This window comes from Camellia sinensis, chromosome 13 (genome assembly GCF_055761805.1).
Source record: "Camellia sinensis isolate YWXY chromosome 13, ASM5576180v1, whole genome shotgun sequence".
NCBI lineage: Eukaryota > Viridiplantae > Streptophyta > Magnoliopsida > Ericales > Theaceae > Camellia > Camellia sinensis.
In genome coordinates this window covers 63,566,163-63,578,845 of record NC_138973.1, presented here as the reverse complement: position 1 = coordinate 63,578,845, position 12,683 = coordinate 63,566,163, and the positions used below count along the sequence as shown (strand labels likewise).

The following is a 12,683-nucleotide window of genomic DNA, read 5'->3' as shown; positions in this document are numbered from 1 at the left end:
TAGCTATATCTCCACCGCTGATCAGATTGCTGATATTTTCACAAAGCCCTTGCCTATTTCTTGGTTTCAATATCTTCAGTCCAAACTCACTGTTCTTCCTAGCCCTATTCGTTTGCGGGGGATTGATAAATCATATCAGCCATTACAGCTTGCTAAGCCATCTGTGCCACTTGAGTCTTCATCTGTCAAGTCTACACATGAGCTGCTACATCCTTCTCAGCAACAGTTACAACTGCAGCCCATACATGTGCAAGATTAGTTAGTTAGCTATAGATAGTTTGTTAGTTTGTTATTACTTAATTACAGTTTAGTTCAGTAGTTAGTTGTTAGTTATGGTTAGGTTAGCTAAATCTGATTCTTGTATAAATAGCTATTGAACTCCGTTGTATAATCAATAAATTGAATCAAATCTAAATCTTCTTTAATATAATGTTAAAATTATTGAAGGCTAAAGAAAACTAAGCTATTAGAGCTAAGTTGATGTTAAAGATAGAAACGCTGGACCAAAGTTGAATTGAAAGATTGATTGAAAAAATTGGTTAATTGTGGTACCAGGCCTTTCGTCATGCTTTCAAATTTTCTATGTTTACTGATGCATAATCTTGAATTTGTGATGCGTTTTCAACGAAATGTTGTCACGTGTACCCATCTTGTACCTCACTTATTGAACCAGTTAGAGCATTTTTTTGATGACTCATCCCCCTAATCCATATGCTACTTCCTAGAAATCCTGTCAATGTTCTTCAAAAAACCTTTATACTTTGCCATGCATCACTTTTCTAGCTTTTAGGAACGGTCTCCTTGATGTAGGAAGTTGTACTGCATGAAGGGTCTTGCATTATTGCTTTAATTCACTTTTATGTATATTGCTGCTTGGTGGTTATGGTTGAGCGATAAAAATACCTCCTTTTTAATTAGAGTCAATCATTACAACTATTTTTTTATATTTTTTTTTTCAATAAAAATTAAAAAATTAATTAAAATAATCACTTCTCAAAATAACCCTTCGTAACACCAACCATACTGCTTAGATTTGAACATAAGGCTTTTGAACATAAGGCTTGGGCCTTCCGTCTCCCCCCTCCACCCATAACCAAAAAAGAAAAAGAAAAAGAAAAAGAAAAAAAGGGCACTATGGTTTCTACTATGGGGATGTTTGGTAGGACTTTTTTGAGCCAGCTTATAGCTTCTGACTTTTAAAAAGTTATTTTGGACTGTTTGGTTAAACTTATTTCAAACAGCTTCTGATTCTAACAACTTATTTTAAGTCAAAAAAGCTGATTTTGAGAAGCTGCTCACCCCTTGCTTCTGATTATCAGCTTCTGCTGTGGACATGTTAATTCACGGTTATACTCTTAGATTTTTTTATTTTTTATTTTTTTAAAAATAGAAAAAGACCCAAATGGACTATAAATATATTATTATTATTTTTTATGAAAAATGTTGACAAATAGTGAATAATAAAAAATAAAAATTAATTGAAAAAACTATTTCACAGCTTATTTAACAAACACTACTCAGCAACTTAAATCTATAATCCAACTGCTATACCAAACAGATTAACAGCTTCTGATTAAAGTTATAATCTATAATCTGTTAAGCTATAATTTATAATTTGTTTTAACAGCTACACCAAACAGCACCTATGCATAGAGCTTTAACATGGGAATAATGATTAGTGTGGTTCTTTTAATTGTGCGTTTAGTTTGAGTTTTTTGAATTAAGTTTTTTAAAATTTGATTTTTTTAATTTTCGTATTTTTTTTTGTTTTTATTAAATATTTTTTAAATTTTAAACATTTTATTTTTTATTTTTTTAGATGTACCTTACTTAGATATATTTAAAAAGTAAAAAATTTGTGAAAAAATATTTTTAAAAAATAATAAATACATAAAAATACAAAAAATGTACTGAATTCTTGTATTTTTTTTTGTATTTTTGGTATTTAGTGAATTTTTAAAAGATTTTTGTTTATAACTTTTTTACTTTTTAGGTGTATTTATGTTAGGTGTGCCTAAAAAATAAAAAAATTACTTAAAATATTAAAAAAATTCAGTAAAAACAAAAAAATACAGAAAATAAGAAAATAAAATTTTTTGAAAAGTAATTTTTTGAAAAGTGGAAACAAGCAATGTGAATTTTTTTCTTTTCTTTTTTTGTTGAAAGAAAGCCCTTGTCCCATGCAAATTGAATGAATGAAAAAATGAAGGCAACACATGCCATTGATATTTTGGGTTAATCGTAAATATACTCCCAAAAGTTTATTTAAAATATGAATTCTCCCCTTTGATTCTAGAAATTACTATCTTGCACATTTAAATTTCTAATCATATAACAAACGATCATTTTTATTAATAAATCATTACATCAATTAATAATTTTTAATGATGGAAATATATATTTCAATTAACAATTTTGATAATTTTATTGTTCATAGGAGAGTAATTAAGAATTTTATTTTTTATTAATTTTGTTAAATAAAAAAAATTGATAAGAGAGTATTTGTAATTTCCAAAACATAGGAGACAATTCGTATTTTAAGCAAATTTCAGAAGGTGTATTTGTAATTTAATACCATTTTCTATGCTAAGCGGAAGGGGAAATTGTTGATAGGTGTTGCAGGTATAATCTTTTAGATCCAGCTTATGGATCCATTTTGTCAAGTTTGCGGATACAGCTTTTCATTAGTTTAGATAAACTGACTCCTTTTATTGAACATACTTATTTCTACTCAAATGTTTTGGATCCAAAAACTATTAACAATTGTATTGAGGTATTACATTCCATGGACGGAGAAGAAGATGGAGGATCCAGGAAAGAGACTTCATGTTTTGCCTTCAAAGCCATGCTCCTCATAGCACGACTCCATGAAGAATAATTATATCCCCATTTAGAGGGTGGAAAATATGAATAATTGCTGGGCTATCTGAGTGGTGTAAGAAGTAAGGAGTAGTAGAATCAATACATATCAAAGGTATTGGTTACACATTTGTTATGGAAGCACAGGCATTCCATGTGGTAGTATATCATATGTAGGCATTATGTGTTGGCTCCATCCACTACCCACATGGTAAAGAGCCCACCATCCACATAGTGTGGGTGGCACTAGGTGGTAAAAGAAGGTGGTGGAGGGCAACACTAACTCACTAATGGAAGATAGTGGGGGTGGCACCACCTTGGCCAATTATGGCTAGCACTTCACCTACTCATCCTCTCTTGGTTATAAATTGAGATGAGTGAGGAAGGGTTTGTATCATCAGAAATTAGAGAGTGAGAGCTGTGAGTTGAGTGAGTTTCATCTCCTCCTCTGTATTTGTATTTTTGCTCCATTTTAGTGATAATTCTCATTTCTGTCCGTGGATGTAGGCATTGGGCCGAACCACGTAAATATTGTGTTCTCTGTGTGTGTGAGATATTTTTCTGGGTGTGTTTGATCCTAACAAAGTGGTATCAGAGCTAAGTTGTACGTTTTTCGAAAAAACAGAGTGTTGTTTCGAAACTGCCCAGAAATCGTATTGCTTGAAATCAGATTTTGAGCATACCAGGAGCAAGGGCTCGACGAGAGGAGTCCAGAAACATAAAGCAGACACCCAACGGAGGCCGGACGCTCCCTCACGCGCCCCTGGAAGTTGGCGCGTGAGTCCCAGTCGCGACACGCGCCCACACGCGCCGTTCAGGCCACCGGCGCGTGGTCCCAATCTCATCCACGCGCTCCACGCGCGGCGCAGGGAGGACGACGACTGAGGGAATAACGTGTGCCATACACGCGCCATCAACACGCGCGCGCCAGCCGAGTCTTCAGCCGAGCCGAGTCTTCAGCCGCTGACCGAGCCGTTGACTGAGCCGCTGACGTCAGCCCGACGCCAGCCGATCCGGAGAAATAATCTGGTGCTTCTCAAGCGCACCAGATTCTGCCGATCTGAACCGTTAAAATTGTTTTGGCTTGATCTAAGCCATTTGAGGTCCGATTTGGGTAAGCCAATAGTGTTTTCAAACTATTTGGAATATTTCGGACACATCCGTACGGTCAGATTTTGCAAATAAGCTTTCAAAAATTTGCAGTTTTTATTTTGGCAATCCGAATTGCTTTTCCGGCTAATTTGAGCAGGTCGGACTTCACAGCAAAGCCTGTTTTTCAAAAAGAGATCTTGTTTTTTGTATGATGAAGGATCCAATGTCGACTTCAGGTTCCATGATAAAGTTAAATGCTTCCAATTATGCCATTTGGAAGCCTAGAATGGAAGATGTCTTGTATTGCCGAGATTTGTTTGACCCCATTGAGCTTAATGGAGTTAAACCACCAACGGAAAAAGACGAAGACTGGAAGCGGAAGAACCGAAAGACCATTGGCCAGATCAGACAATGGATTGATCACAGTGTCTTCCACCATGTCGCCCAGGAGACTGATGCCTATGCTCTCTGGACAAAGTTAGAAGGCATGTACTAGTCGAAGACTGCTCGGAACAAAGCCCTCGTGATGAGAAGACTTGTGAATTTGAAGTTGAAAGGCGGTATCTCTGTTGCTGAACACACCAGTGAGTTTCAAAATTTGGTGAACCAACTAACTACTGTCAAAATGGAGTTAGATGATGAGATGCAGGCCCTATTGCTGCTCAGTTCTTTGCCAGACAGTTGGGAGACATTGGTGGTGTCTCTCAGCAACTCTGCCCCAGAAGGGAAACTGACCATGAGCATGGTTATAGATGCTTTATTTAGTGAAGAGGCAAGAAAGAAAGAAATGGGTGGAGATCAATCCCATGCCCTCGTCACAGAAAATAAAAGCAGAGGTAGAGGCAGGGGCAGGGGAAGAAGCAAAAGTAGAGGACACAGCCGAGGAAGATCTCAAGACAGAGGGAAATCCAGAGAAGGTACGAGCCGGCCAAAGTTCAAATGTTACCATTGTGGCCAGGAGGGTCACATAAAGAAGTATTGCTATGCCTTGAAGGGAGAACAACAACAAGGCAATAGATAGCCAAAGACCGAAGATGGGACCACTGCAGTTTCTGTCTTAGAGGATATTGCATTATTCTCTGTTGAAGAAGAAGAATGCCTCCATATGTCAGACAACGACACCGAGTGGGTGGTAGATACAGCAGCTTCCTACCACGCTACATCCCAGAAGGAGTTCTTCAGTACGTACCAAGCTGGAGATTTTGGTACAGTGAAAATGGGTAACTCCAGTTTTTCAAAAATTGTGGGAATTGGTGATGTTCATATCCAAACCAAAGTTGGGTGCACGATGGTGTTGAAAGATGTCAGGCATGTTCCCGATTTACGCCTGAATCTTATTTCAGGGATAGCCTTAGATCGACAAGGCTATGAAAACTATTTTGGCAAAGGCATATGGAAGTTGAAAAAGGGATCTCTCGTGGTAGCCAAAGGACAGGCAATTGGCACACTATACAAGACTCATGTGGAGGTGAATTCAAATAGCTTCAACGCAGTAGAAGATGAGACGTCACCAAATTTGTGGCACAAAAGGCTGGGTCACATGAGTGAGAAAGGGTTACAGATTTTGGCAAAGAAGTCACTTATTCCCTTTGCCAAAGATGCAAAATTGAATCCTTGTGACAACTGCTTGTTTGGGAAGCATCATAGAGTCGCTTTCCATTCATCATCCAGAAGACAATCAGAGTTGTTGAGCAGAGTATACTCTGATGTTTGCGGTCCCATTGAAGTGGAATCTTTGGGTGGTAGAAAATACTTTCTGACGTTCATTGATGATGCATCACGGAAGGTATGGGTTTATGTCTTAAAGACCAAAGCTGAGGTGTTCCAGCATTTTCAGACATTCCATGCTATGGTGGAAAGGGAGACTGGAAAGAAGCTGAAATGTCTCCGAACAGACAATGGAGGCGAGTACACGTCAAAGGAATTTAAAGCCTACTGTGCTACTCACGGCATCCGGCATGAGAAGACTGTTCCTGGAACCCCACAACACAATGGTATAGCCGAGAGAATGAACCGAACCATTGTGGAGAAGGTCAGATGTATGCTCAAAATGGCAAAGCTACCAAAGCCATTTTGGGGAGAAGCTGTTCGTGTTGCTTGCTATTTGATCAACAGATCGCCATCAGTTCCACTGAATTTTCAGATTCCAGAAGAAGTATGGTCTGGAAGGGAGATCTCTTACTCTCACTTGAGAGTGTTTGGGTGCAAAGCATTTGCACATGTATCCAAGGAGCACAGACAGAAGCTGGATGACAAAGCCACTCCATGCATCTTTATTGGCTATGGAGATGAAGAATTTGGATACAGATTGTGGGATCCGAAACACAAAAAGGTCATTCGAAGCCGAGATGTGGTGTTTCAAGAAGGCCAGACCTTTGAAGACTTTGGGCAACCAGCCAAACCCAAAGTTGATGATGTTTCAGAAATTATTCCAAACCCTGCACCATCACAGCATGCCACTGATGAAGAAGAGTTACCGCAGCATGCAGTCAATGATGTAGAGTTGCAGGATGGATTTCTAGAAGAAGAAGATCCAGAAGCAGAGGGTGTTGAGCAGGGGGAGCCACAGCCCCCTCTACCAGAGACTGTTGGTCCACAGTTACGAAGATCAACAAGAGAATTTAAGCCGTCAACCAAATACCCTCCTTCTGAGTATATTTTGTTTACCGATGAGGGGGAGCCAGAAAGTTTTCAAGAAGCTCAAAATCATAAGGAGAAGAGTAGCTGGCAGCAAGCCATGCAAGAAGAGATGCAATCCTTGCAGAAGAATCAAACTTATGATTTGGTGAAACTTCCCCAGGGTCGAAAAGCATTGCAGAACAAATGGGTGTTCAAGTTGAAGAAAGATGGCAGCGGAAAGTTAGTCAAGTATAAGGCTCGATTGGTTGTTAAAGGTTTTGGACAGAAGAAAGGTATTGATTTTGATGAAATCTTCTCGCCAGTTGTGAAAATGACATCCATTCGAGTAGTTTTGGGACTAGCAGCTAGTTTGAATTTGGAACTTGAACAAATGGATGTGAAGACAGCATTTCTCCATGGTGATCTGAAGGAAGAAATTTACATGGTGCAGCCAGAAGGTTTTGAAGTCAAAGGGAAAGAAAACTTAGTCTGCAGATTGAAGAAGAGTCTCTACGGCCTCAAACAAGCGCCGAGACAGTGGTACAAGAAGTTTGACTCATTCATGGTAGGTCATGAGTACAAGAGAACTGCTGCAGACCAGTGTGTTTATATCAGGACATTTCCCGGTGGAAACTTTATCGTACTTCTGCTCTATGTTGATGACATGTTGATCGTTGGACAAGATGCCACAACAATCAGATCACTGAAGAAGGAGTTATTACAGTCCTTTGACATGAAGGACCTAGGCCCTGCACAGCAAATTTTGGGCATGAATATTGTGTGTGACAGGAAAGCCAAGAAGTTATGGCTGTCACAGGAGAAGTACGCTGAACAAGTGATTGAGAAGTTCAACATGAAAGATGCCAAGCCAGTCAGTACTCCGCTGGCTAATCATTTCAAGCTGAGCAAGATTTCTTGTCCCTCCTCTACGAAGGAAAGACAAGAGATGGAGGCGATTCCCTACTCATCCGCTGTAGGGAGTTTGATGTATGCAATGGTGTCCACCCGACCAGATATTGCTCATGCGGTTGGAGTTGTAAGCAGATACCTTTCCAATCCAGGAAAAGAGCATTGGGAAGCAGTCAAGTGGATTCTGAGGTACCTCAAGGGTACAACAAAAATGTGTTTGTGCTTTAGAGATGCTAAACCAGTCTTGGAAGGCTATACTGATTCAGATATGGCAGGCGATCTTGATGGTAGGAAATCTACATCAGGATTTCTGTTCACTTTCGCAGGGGGAGCTGTGTCTTGGCAGTCCAAGCTGCAGAAATGTGTTGCTTTATCCACAACAGAGGCAGAGTATATTGCCGCAGCGGAAGCTGGTAAAGAGATGTTGTGGTTGAAGCGGTTTCTCCAAGAGTTGGGATTAAAGCAAGAAAAGTTCACGGTACATTGTGATAGTCAAAGTGCCATAGACCTGAGCAAGAATTCGATGTACCATTCTCGCACAAAGCACATTGATGTTCGGTATCATTGGATACGCGAAGTGATGGACAAACAGTTATTGGAACTGATCAAGATCCACACAGATAAGAATCCTTCTGACATGATGACCAAGGGTGTCACCAGAGACAAACTGGAAGTTTGCAAGCATCTAATCGGGATGGACTTCAAGTGAGAAGTCAGTTGTCCATGTGGGCGTGGATGGGGAGAATTGTTGGCTCCATCCACTACCCACATGGTAAAGAGCCCACCATCCACATAGTGTGGGTGGCACTAGGTGGTAAAAGAAGGTGGTGGAGGGCAACACTAACTCACTAATGGAAGATAGTGGGGGTGGCACCACCTTGGCCAATTATGGCTAGCACTTCACCTACTCCTCCTCTCTTGGTTATAAATTGAGATGAGTGAGGAGGGGTTTGTATCATCAGAAATTAGAGAGTGAGAGCTGTGAGTTGAGTGAGTTTCATCTCCTCCTCTGTATTTGTATTTTTGCTCCATTTTAGTGATAATTCTCATTTCTGTCCGTGGATGTAGGCATTGGGCCGAACCACGTAAATATTGTGTTCTCTGTGTGTGTGAGATATTTTTCTGGGTGTGTTTGATCCTAACATTATGGTCACAATCAAAGGAGATTAAATTTTTTTGCTGTTGATAAATGCATAAGAATTGTACAACAACATCAACATGCAATTAAATGCATCAATACTAGTAAGATTGGCACCCCAAACCAACTACTTACACAAACATCTATTTTGTGTCTTATATAACAAAGAAAGGGTTACATACCAACATGGTTTATTATAGGCCTCAAAGCACACACACTTAGATGCATACACAATTTCTAGTCTACTGATAAAGTGTAGGAGGTAACCTTGGTGTCAGGATAGCAATGAGAGGTATTTTCTTCTTTAACACAATCCCAAATTTCTTAGTGAGGTCTAATTTCTCTCCTTTAGGCAATTCCCAATCAAAAGAATGTAGAAGTGAAGCAAGTGAGAACATAACCATCCTCTCAGCCATTGCTATTCCCCGCACAAATTCTTCTTCCCGACCCAAATGGGAAATAATTGAAGTCGTTTCCACTATAATCCCCTTCGCCATTCAAAAACCTCCCAGGATTGAAGTCTGATGGGTTTTTCCAAATTGAAGGGTCTCTGTGTATTGCCCACACATTGATGAAAACACAAGCGCCTTTTGGTATTGTGTAACCTCTGATAATGCACGATTCGCTTGGGCAATGAGGCACCATGAGTGGGAGAACTGGGTGCAATCGAAGAACCTCTTTAAACACAACATTTAAGTAGAGTAGTTTGTGAATGTCAGGCTCTTCCAATGTGTTGGTTTTGCCAATTACTGTGTCTAGTTCTTGTTGGGCTTTTCTTATCACTTCTGGTTTGTTAAGCATCTCAGCCATGGCAAACTCGACCGTGTTGGAGGTTGTGTCTATCCCACCCACCACCATTGTAACAACCCTCACTTTACTCTAGTCATGTTTGCGTGTATTTACATGATCTTGTCTTGTTAAGTTGCACTTACAAACCTTGATTTGTTTCGCATAAGTGTTGCTTGTATGCCTTGTTCCTTGCTTGGTGTGAGTTTAGCCGAGGTCATCTTAAGCCTAGGTTACACCTTTGAACTTCTTACACCTAGGACCATCTTGGAACCAATTTGGTTGACCTCCACCCTCACCCTGACATGTTGGCCGAGATGTCATTATCTAGACCGAGGTGTTCATCACCAAGGCCGAGATGCATGTTATCTAGGCCGAGATGTTATACCAAAGTGATCTTGTCCCTGGGCTGGTACAACCTAGACCGAGGTGTAGCACATCTAGGCCAAGGTGTGGCACAGCTAGGCCAAGTGTTGTCCTTCCTAGCCGAGATCATTGAGACCCTACTTGCCGAAGCTTTGTCCTAGCCGGGATCATTACTCGCCGAAGTGCCCATGTCACCTTACTTGTTGCTTACACTTTGTCATGCTCTTGTTTTATCAATCTATCACCTTTTTGAAAAGATCCAACCAGCCGTTGCCACATGTCCCAGCAGAGGGTTAAGTCAGCCGGCAGAGTTAGAATTATATCATTTTGTGTCATATCTCTTGCATGGTAGAGAGAGAAGCTCTAGGAAGAGGAGAGGAAGTTGGAGTGAGAGAGCTAGATTCCAAGCTTGATCTTTAGAGTTTGAGCCGTTTAATTCGTGTTTTGAGGTTAGAATCTTGATTTACTCTTGTTATTCTTTATGTTGATCCGATTGCATTGCACGATCTAGCATGATTCATGAGCCATGCATTGATTTAAAGCTTGTTTTAGAAAGAGAAAATGATGTTCTTATGTTCTTGAGATAAAACCATATTTTGATCCAAAAGTTTGTAACAAGTTCCATGTTTTTGTGTTTGTTTCCATGAAATCTGTCCATGTTTTCAAGCTCATCTCATGAAAACTCAGATTTTGAATAAAGAAGTTATGAATTTAGCATTCATGCTCTTCATGTTCTTCAAGAGGGAAACCCAGATTTTCCCAGACTTCATTTCCTTGAATGTGGTCGTCGGGAACACACCTCGGCCTAGACCTGGTTAGTACCCAGCATGTTTTCCCGAGATGAAAAGGCAGTGTTGTAACTCCCAGCATGTTTTGCTTTGTTTTGACTTGATTTTGAAAGAAGTGCCGAGATCCTTTCCTGTCATGTAAAACTTGTTTTAAGGATGCATTTCATATCCATCTTTGAGCATCTCACCTTGTCTTATTGAAATGCATTCAATGGGATTTATTATGTACTTGTAGGCCTTGGATCCTTGCTTGTAATTCCTACACCCGAAGAACTATGTGAGGGGTATTTTTAATAAAGCCTCTGGAGCATGGCACGTTTGGGCCAATTAAGCCTCCGAATTCAGAGGCTCATCGACGCATCACGCCGACCGATACAAGTCTCCGAATTCGGAGCCTAATCGGCGGAGGGATCATGACAAGCTGGCACGTAACCGTTCGGAATTAAATGACTACTTGAGTCAGACAATGTTTATACAATGAAAACATATGCAAACAGTGTGTGCCGAATGTAGATTAGAATGAAACATTTAAAATAGGACGTTTTATTCAATCAGGCAACAATTAGACAATTACATAGCATTTTTATACGGTGTCGTCCTCATCCTCACTCTTCTCGACTTCAAAAGCAGAAAACGGAAAATGATTACGTTGGTAGAGTGGCAGCGCCGAATCAGTTCCTGACCCCCGGAGAGCTTCCGTGGCTTGAGATGCCCTGATCCAACCGTGCTTAAAGCCACGATTCTCACATCGGCAAACTTTTTCGGCGAGCTTCTCTTCGGTCTTCTGAATCCCGACCAGTCGGCCGTCATGAAAGCCCTTTTCATAGGCCACGTTTCTCGCAGTCTCGATCGCAAACATGCTCGCCGTATTACGATCGGCGATCGCATCACTAATCAGCCTTTGAGTAACCCTCTCTACGACAACCGGGTTAGGGGGGACGACTGATTGGGGTGACGCAAGCTTGTTTCTCCTCAGCTCGCGCTCGGCCTTTTCGACACGAGCTTCTAACTTCTGAATGCGTTCGTCTCTCTGTTCTATGTCCCGACGAGCAGCGCGGAGACGCATACCGATCTCATAAGCTGTGTAAAGTCCTCTCACCGCCCCGTGAACACCTTTACGAAACACTTCGAAGTCCGGACGGCCTACCATCGACTGCTGAACTTCGGGCAGAAAAATCTATCTAGCAAACTCGATTGCCACATTTGGGTCTCGAATGATGGAATCTGCCTCTATTATCGGTCTGCTACCCACGAAGATTGCAAAACTCAATGGGCGAGGAGTTGCGTCGGATTCCCTTCCAGGAAGAGATTGAAGAGACTTATGCTGTGGCTGACTATCCCTCCTAGGCAATCTACTTTGACATCGAGGAGATTGGTGTCTCTCCCGACCCCTCGACGACCTACTGCCTGTGCGTGACGGTTCACCGCTTCGATTCATGGCACCTCCCAGCTTTGCTAACGTCTTCGCTTGACCTCTGTTGTTGAAGAAAAGCTTATTTGACATTCGCACTTGTTTCGCCTTCCTCAAAGAACGAGACTGAGATGCTCATTTAGCACGTAAATAGGACCCTCGTTCACGAAGTACACACCCATTTATTCCCTACAAGGGCAGCTTCTCCGAGGCTACCTCATTAATAATGAAGCGTCAATAGCCCATCCTGTACCCTCTTGTACCAGTCCCAATCGTTCCAATCGCCCCAATCGCGACTGAACTAAGCCCCAATCGCCCCATCAACCGCTGATATACGACGTTCTCGGTTCATGAACCAGCTGGGGCAAGGGCAGATTCATCAATCTATACGGCTCGAGTGCCCCAGCCGTTCCACGAATCGATTCTTGCGTGCAAAATTTATTTCGTTTTATTCGGTGTTCTACATTCGTAAACCAGCTAGGGCACAGACAGATTCATCAATCTATACGGCTCGAGTGCCCCAGCCGTTCCACGAATCGATTCTTACGTGCAAAATTTATTACGTTCTATTTGGCGTTCTCGGTTTATGAACCAGCTGAGGCAAAGGCAGATTCATCAATCTATACGGCTCGAGTGCCTAGCCATTCCACGAATCGATTCTTACGTGCAAAATTTATTACGTTCTATTCGGCGTTCTACGTTCGTGAACCAGCTA

General features: G+C 41.1%; 1 pseudogene; it reads right to left on the bottom strand.

The window, feature by feature from the left end:
• Nucleotides 1–8,859: 8,859 nt before the first annotated feature.
• LOC145805443 (flavonoid 3',5'-hydroxylase CYP75B138-like) lies at nt 8,860–11,707 on the bottom strand (annotated as a pseudogene).
• Between the last annotated feature and the right edge of the window lie 976 nt (nt 11,708–12,683).